The sequence below is a fragment of the Anas platyrhynchos genome, chromosome Z (genome assembly GCF_047663525.1).
Source record: "Anas platyrhynchos isolate ZD024472 breed Pekin duck chromosome Z, IASCAAS_PekinDuck_T2T, whole genome shotgun sequence".
NCBI lineage: Eukaryota > Metazoa > Chordata > Aves > Anseriformes > Anatidae > Anas > Anas platyrhynchos.
The window spans coordinates 15,675,851-15,683,113 of record NC_092621.1 but is presented as its reverse complement, the minus strand read 5'-3'; positions in this window follow the sequence as shown (position 1 = coordinate 15,683,113).

Genomic DNA, 7,263 nt, shown 5'->3' with positions numbered 1-7,263 from the left:
ATTTTTAAGTAAAATATTCAACGCCAGAAAGCAGTTACGCTTCCCAAGACAAACTGCTTTAGCTCCTATAACCTGTAGAACAGTCAGTCCCTTAGGGCATCATTTACCAAATTTGGCCAATCTGTTTAACTATTAAAACAAAATTAGCAAAGGTTTGTCTTATACACTGTTTGAATTGTATGTAATCAAGACTAAGCAGGCTCAGTTGTCTCCATTGGTATCTTATGTTGTTTTACAATAACCAGACAGAGGCAGCCCTTCCTGTTTGGAAATTAATGCTATATACCATAGTGAAAACTGGGGCTGAAAACTTTACCATAGAGTTTTAAGAAATGACAGAACTGAAAAACAAACCAACAAACGAAAAAAAATTACCCCCACAGCATATGGTAAATATAACTATTATATTAAGCGCATTAACTAGGGGATGTTTGATATATATATAGAGAGAGAAAAATTGTATTGTTCACTTATGCAGTTATTTTATGTATTTTTATGTATTATCAATATATTTAGAACACTATTTTCATTTTATTATTTTACATATTTTCTAGAATGATGAAAATTTAGCCAGGAACAGAAAAGAAGCAATGGGACAGTGTGCTCTGGCAGAAAGTTACCTGCAGATATACATTTAGTCATAAATGAGAAAGACTTAATACAGTTCTCTGTGCCTTAGTCAAGAGGAGACTCTTGTTCCTTCATTCTGGGTTTTGATAATGTTGTCAGATGCCGTAGTTAGGACAGAAAAGTGTAACTGCGTATGTTGATCGCAGAAGGACAATTGGAATTTAACCAGTGTAGGTGTTGTCCATACATTTTTTCAAGATTTGACATGCCTTAACCAGATATTCTTTAGTCAATGGTCGCGAATTCAAGAAAATCATACTTTTGGGGGCAAAATCCTTTTGGGGGTTGCTCTTTTCTTTGAATTTTTCTCTTTTTTTTTTTTTTTTGGGGGGGGGGAGTGGGGGGGAATCTTTTCTTTTCTGCCTTTGATACATTTTTGTCAATGCCCACATTTTCATCTCTAAGACATGTCTGTAAATGCACAGAAGATCAAAAGTGCTGCTTGTGAAAGCAACCATACTTCTGTTGATTCAAACTCATGGTGCAAGTCAATCCTAACACTACAGTGGGGATGGAGATCAGCATGGTAGTGGCAGAATTGACACCTTCCTGGTGCCTGTCTCATGGTTATACATTACAAGAAAAGCCAACCTCTAAACCCCACTTAAGCATTACAGGATAACATAAGCAAAAGTCAGTGTCACTACAAAATAGTCACTCCTAATTTGCAGATGAAAAAGCACAAAGCAGAGAAATAAAAGTTCCTCATCCTGTGCTCACCTAGGCAGCATTTCTGTATACACACAAGTTTTTGACACCAGATCAACTTCGTATATGTATTTATGTGGAACAAGTGACATCTAGTGGCCGATGCTGTCAATTACTATTCAACTCGACTAATTTTTGGGCGAGGTGTTTGTTCCAGCATCTGAATTTTTCTCCCTTGCTTCCTATGCTTACTCCAAGTGCCAATAACAAGTCAACCAGCTGATTTAAATTAAAATTCAAAATTCTACACAAATTTATCACCTTAATACTTTTTTTACAGAACACTTCTCAAAATAACACCACATGGTCAAAATTTATCCATCATGCAAGACTGGACCAGAAGCCCAGCTTTCCAACCTGGAAACACTGGAATAATCCCAAAATGGGAGATCTATGACAGTTTCAAGAATAAGGCTCAGACACAGCAACTGGGCTTTAACATACCTGCTGTTCTTAAAATTGATATCAGAACACAAAGGAAAGGAACACAGCACAGAAAATAAGTGAAGGTCCCATCAAAAGGCAGCCACTGACCATCTGTGCCATATGATAACTGTTAGAATCAATATATTATATGATTATCAAACAGCTTTGGGATAGCAAGCATTTATTTTATTTTATATTGGTTTAGTTACAATGAGAAAGACACAAACAGGAAACCAGTTAAGCAATAAGAGAAAAACTATGCTAAGCTATAAACTATGTAGAACAATGTAGTTTTGTAAAAGGCTGGAACATTTTAGTTAATTTGAAATAAATCAGTGATAAAATAGTCAAACCAAGGACTCTGGTCTCAAATACATTAAAAATATATAGTATTTGTTTTTAAAATACAAAAAAAAATACTTTGCCTTTCTTTTCTGATTTGAAATATTGTCTGCACCTGTTCACCATGTATGCACAACTTAAGTATTTTCTGTAGCTGACACTTAAATGTAAGATGTTTCCGTTTTTCTGCACTAATAGTAACATACATTTTATCTTAAATTCTTATCTAATGATTTTCAAGATTTTAGGATTTAAAGTGAGAAAGTAAAAACACTGCTGACAGAGAAAAAGATAAATATGGGATCATATAAGAATAAACTCCAGAGGGGGAAAAATCCATGAAGTTCTAATACTACATTAATATTTAATATTTTAGATTCTCTATCATTAAGAAATGTTACAAGGTACATACACAAGGCCTGACACAGCATGGAAAACAAGTTTTGTAAGAAGAAATAATGCAAGATGAAACAATATAGCTGGTAAAAGAACCAGACAAGTTTGCAGGCTGACACACCATTGAAAGCTGAGGACAAGGCCATTTCCGACTAGAAGAAGAAAATGAGGTCTGAAAAACGTGTCTATTCTTCTCTCAGCTACATCAATTGCCTAATAAAAGATGTCAACTCTCCCTTTCATTTTTAGTCTGTTTTGACAACAACAAGCCACCAAACAATAGCAACGACCAAATCCCCAAGAAGGAAAGATCCTTTTCTATGACTGTGTCATAGCAATTCCATTACACAGTCTACATAAGGATTATTTCCCAGTGGTAATGAGAACACATGCTAAGCCAGAGATCTAATTTTGACATTTCTGGAACAACCTCTCCAAAAAACAATCTCTAAATGTGCAGCAAAGCAGGAGTGTACATATACATTGTAGACGTTTGAGCAAAAATGTGTTTGTAGAATAACTATTAGCTGAAACCCATTTTTTTTTAATTCATATTTATATACACAAATGCATGTACAAATAGAGCCTTAGTACCACTGCTTGGGCCTCAATAGGATTTAATGCTACAGGATTTTAATAAATGATGCCAAAATATTAGCTTTAAAAGACATGAGGGAGTTTGTGACAACTCATATTATACATCAACACTCATGTGATGCTTGGGATGGCAAAGATCTTAACTCCTCTTGCAAAATGGAGGTGTTAACTTCACCGGGCAGTCATGAGGCAAACTAGGACTCTCCTTCTCAAAGTATTAAACTGCTCCTGGAATATAAAGCTCTGAATCATATGGTTCTTCAAGAGGCTTGCTTTTAAACTATCCCCTATTTTGAGCCAAAACTAAATTTATCTTCACAAGAAACACAATCCAGTAAGAGGATAATGGTTTATTTATCAGAAAACTTTAATGAGAAAATGTGATTTTTTTCATTAAAAAAAAAAAAAAAGTGTTATTCATTCCTGTAAATACCTCCACATTTTGACAGCTTGTGAATACTGACATAAATTATTAATAGTTCTTATTAAGAGCATTGATATTGGTGTATACAACATCAGATACAAGCTGCATAAAATGTCTTGTGCCTTTATTTTGATGGCTTCTTACTATATATAAAAAAAAATCAGATAAACAACAACCAAAAAGCTTTTAAATGCCCAGCTCCTATTTGTGTCCCATTCCTATTATCTTTGTATTCAAAACAATTTAATCCCTGCAAACCACAGTAATTCTTTTTTTTTTCATGTTTCCATTCCTGTTAATCTTGGCCAACTCCTGCAACACAAAATGCAAACAATTAAGAAAATAACTAAAAGTAATTTGGGATAATTCATCCACAAAATGAACTCAATAAAAGTTACACTGCAAGTTTATCAGAGTAATTCCCAAACCAACTGCAGCTATTCTTAAAAGTAAAAGCCATGTGGGAAGCAATTTTTGGAGCTAAGCAGACAAAAGGCAGCTGATTCTATCTCTGCTTGGAAATGGAAAAATATTAATGAATTTACACTCTGGCAAAATGCTTTGGTATTTCCTGCAAAGAACATAAGTCTTCAGGTATGGTAAACTTAGTGTCAAACTGATCAAAACCTGAGCTACTTCCCTGTCCTAACCTAATATATTATTAGGTAAGTCTGGCTGAAAGTCAAATCAGTACATTTTGAAGATTTAAAAAAAAAAAAAAAAAAAAAAAGTGTTTGAAAGGTAAGGCTCAAATACTGACTTCTGCACCTCAGCAAAATGCCTTTTTTTTTAAATAGAAGCATTGCATGTGGGAACAATTGTAACAAAACATCTCAAAGACATATCTTACAAATACTTGAGCTTCTGAATTAGAATGGACAGGAGGCTAACATTCCTTTACAGCTATTTGCAGTGAAAACTCATTCACGGAAGGATTTGATGCAAGTTTATTGAAAACTAATGGTGGGATACAGCCTAGCAGAACACAAAACAAACACGGAAGAAGTCTAGAGATGACGTGTTCCAGGTTCTGCTTGGTAAAATAACCAGCTTTTTTCTTTTTAAGAGCTGACAGTTTTAAAAGCAATTATTTTGGAAAGAATGCGCTCACAGGAACAATGTGTTGCTAAGACCACCACTTACTTTAACTTAAAAGATGGTTGCTATCTGTAAGCTATTGTACACTTTCTGAAATGGAACGATATCACACCCATTCAACCACAGAAATTTAACTGTTCAGTCCAAAGCCACAAGGCTGGCCCCTGAATAAAATGCCAGAGAAGTGATCATTAAAAAAGCCAAGCTCACTCCTCTTGAAAATATCCTCACTGCTCCTGTCATCAGCTGAGAATATAAAACTTCAGATGCCTTCTTCTTATCCACAGGGGTACACTGCAGTTCATCAGAGAGACCAATTCAGCACATCTTCAGGACCACCAGTGTGAGTCTTCTTACCTCAAATTTTTTATTATTTCTTACGCTGAGCTCTTTGAACCATGTTCTGGTCTTCACCATTACCTCAGCTTCATCCGAGTGATATTTTGTTCAACCATTTAATAAAATCGATTTTAATAATTCTGGCTTAATCTGAGGAATTACAACATGTGTCTAAAATGAGTATGACAGTAATCCAAAAGTAAATATGGGTGTGTTCAGTACTGTGTTCAGTTTTGGGTTCAGTTTTGGGGCCCTCGCTACAAGAAGGACATCGAGGTGCTTGAGCGGGTCCAAAGAAGGGCGACGAAGCTGGTGAGGGGCCTGGAGAGCAAGTCCTATGAGGAGCGGCTGAAGGAGCTGGGCTTGTTCAGCCTGGAGAAGAGGAGGCTCAGGGGTGACCTTATTGCTCTGTATAAGTACATTAAAGGAGGCTGTAGCGAGGTGGGGGTTGGCCTGTTCTCCCATGTGCCTGGTGACAGGACGAGGGGGAATGGGCTAAAGTTACGCCAGGGGAGTTTTAGGTTAGATGTTAGGAAGAATTTCTTTACTGAAAGGGTTGTTAGGCACTGGAATGGGCTGCCCAGGGAGGTGGTGGAGTCACCATCCCTGGAAGTCTTCAAAAGACGTTTAGATGTAGAACTTAGGGATATGGTTTAGTGGGTACTGTTAGTGTTAGGTTAGAGGTTGGACTCGATGATCTTGAGGTCTCTTCCAACCTAGAGATTCTGTGATTCTGTGTTTTCAGACTAAAACTGCAGTTTCTCACTCATATCATCTCCATTCAGCCATATTCACTCAGATCTGAACATGATCATAAATGAACAATAATGAACATAAAGGAATTACATCTATAAAGGCTCGGGTGAGCAGTTTTATGTTTGAAAGGACACGTTAGATGGAGCAACAGAGTTTAGGAGCAACTGCAATAGTTAGTCTACAGTTGAGGTAGCTGAAGCTGCTTGTGTTTTACAGATTAAACATAGTAAAAGAGGACAGTAAAATGGGTCTACTAATGGGTTTCCTATAGGATCAGCTCCACCAAAAATGCAAAGGTGACCACCTCCTTCAAAGGATAACAGAAATTAGATCACTCTAGACTCTTGCAAATATCAGATGCCATAATGATTTCACACAAAAAGGAACAAGCAGGTAAAAAAAAGTAACTGATCCCCACACTTGCTCCATTGCCCTGCAGAAAAAACATGGTTCTGAGATCTACATACAGCATTCAGCAGCTTCATGGGTAACTTTAACATATTGCTCATGAATCTAATTGTCCAAGTAGAAAGAGTGGCTTATGATACCTCTGAAAGTCTAAAAAATAAAAAACTCACTGTTACATTAAGAATTCATCTCCTGCCAGGTTCACAAAGACCTTTCCCCTAAACCTCTTCTCAAACCAAGACAGAGTTCCATTCTGCAATCACAGAATCAGAAAATGTTAAGCAATGAGGCCAGAGAGGCAGCAAATAACCTGTCTGGATATCTGTACCATCTGATCACTTAATGTAGGTGGTTACAAATCGCAGCCTCTATGTTCACTCACTGCTGCAGCTGTAGCTCTGTCCTGTGCCATCCTCTGAACAGCAAGCAGCACAGGCAGAGAAGTCCCACTTAATGGAATTAAAGCCATACATTACTTCTTCAAAAGAAGGATAGGTAAGTTCTGAATTCATGTAAGACTAATTGTAAGACTAAGAACAGTACCAGAAACAAAGAAAAATCCCATCTATGATGAAGAAAACTTCCCAGCACAATGCAAAAATTATAGCAATACTTTTATTTTGCATTATGTGGATCACAATCCTCTGGTTTTAAAATTCAGGTGTAATTAGATCACCTTGTACCTTATCCTTCATTAAGCTAGCATTGAGTGGGTACCTTTGGGGACAGCATGTTGATGACAAATAAGGATTGTTGATATGTCTATAAATTAGAGAAGGGTCAACTTCCTGTGTTGTGTCCACACATTAACAAATCTACCATAAAACATTTAAAAGCTTAAATTCATTATACTATGGCCTATGACAACAACGAGCTTCTGCAAATGTAAAATCAGAAAACCAAATGGTTCTTCCTACTCACATCTGTAATATTTTAATAGGGAGAATAGGCAACTGCTAGTTATTACTGCACGAGACAGTTTTAACATCTGCTTGAGCTTTTTATGTTCACTAGCTGTTAGTTTCCATTCTGCTAGGAATTTTTTAAATTATGGGTTAGACTGACCATGTAACAGAATAACTTAATTTCATGCTGTGTTAAAGTTCAACCACAATCTTCTTTCAGAAGACAATTCTTAC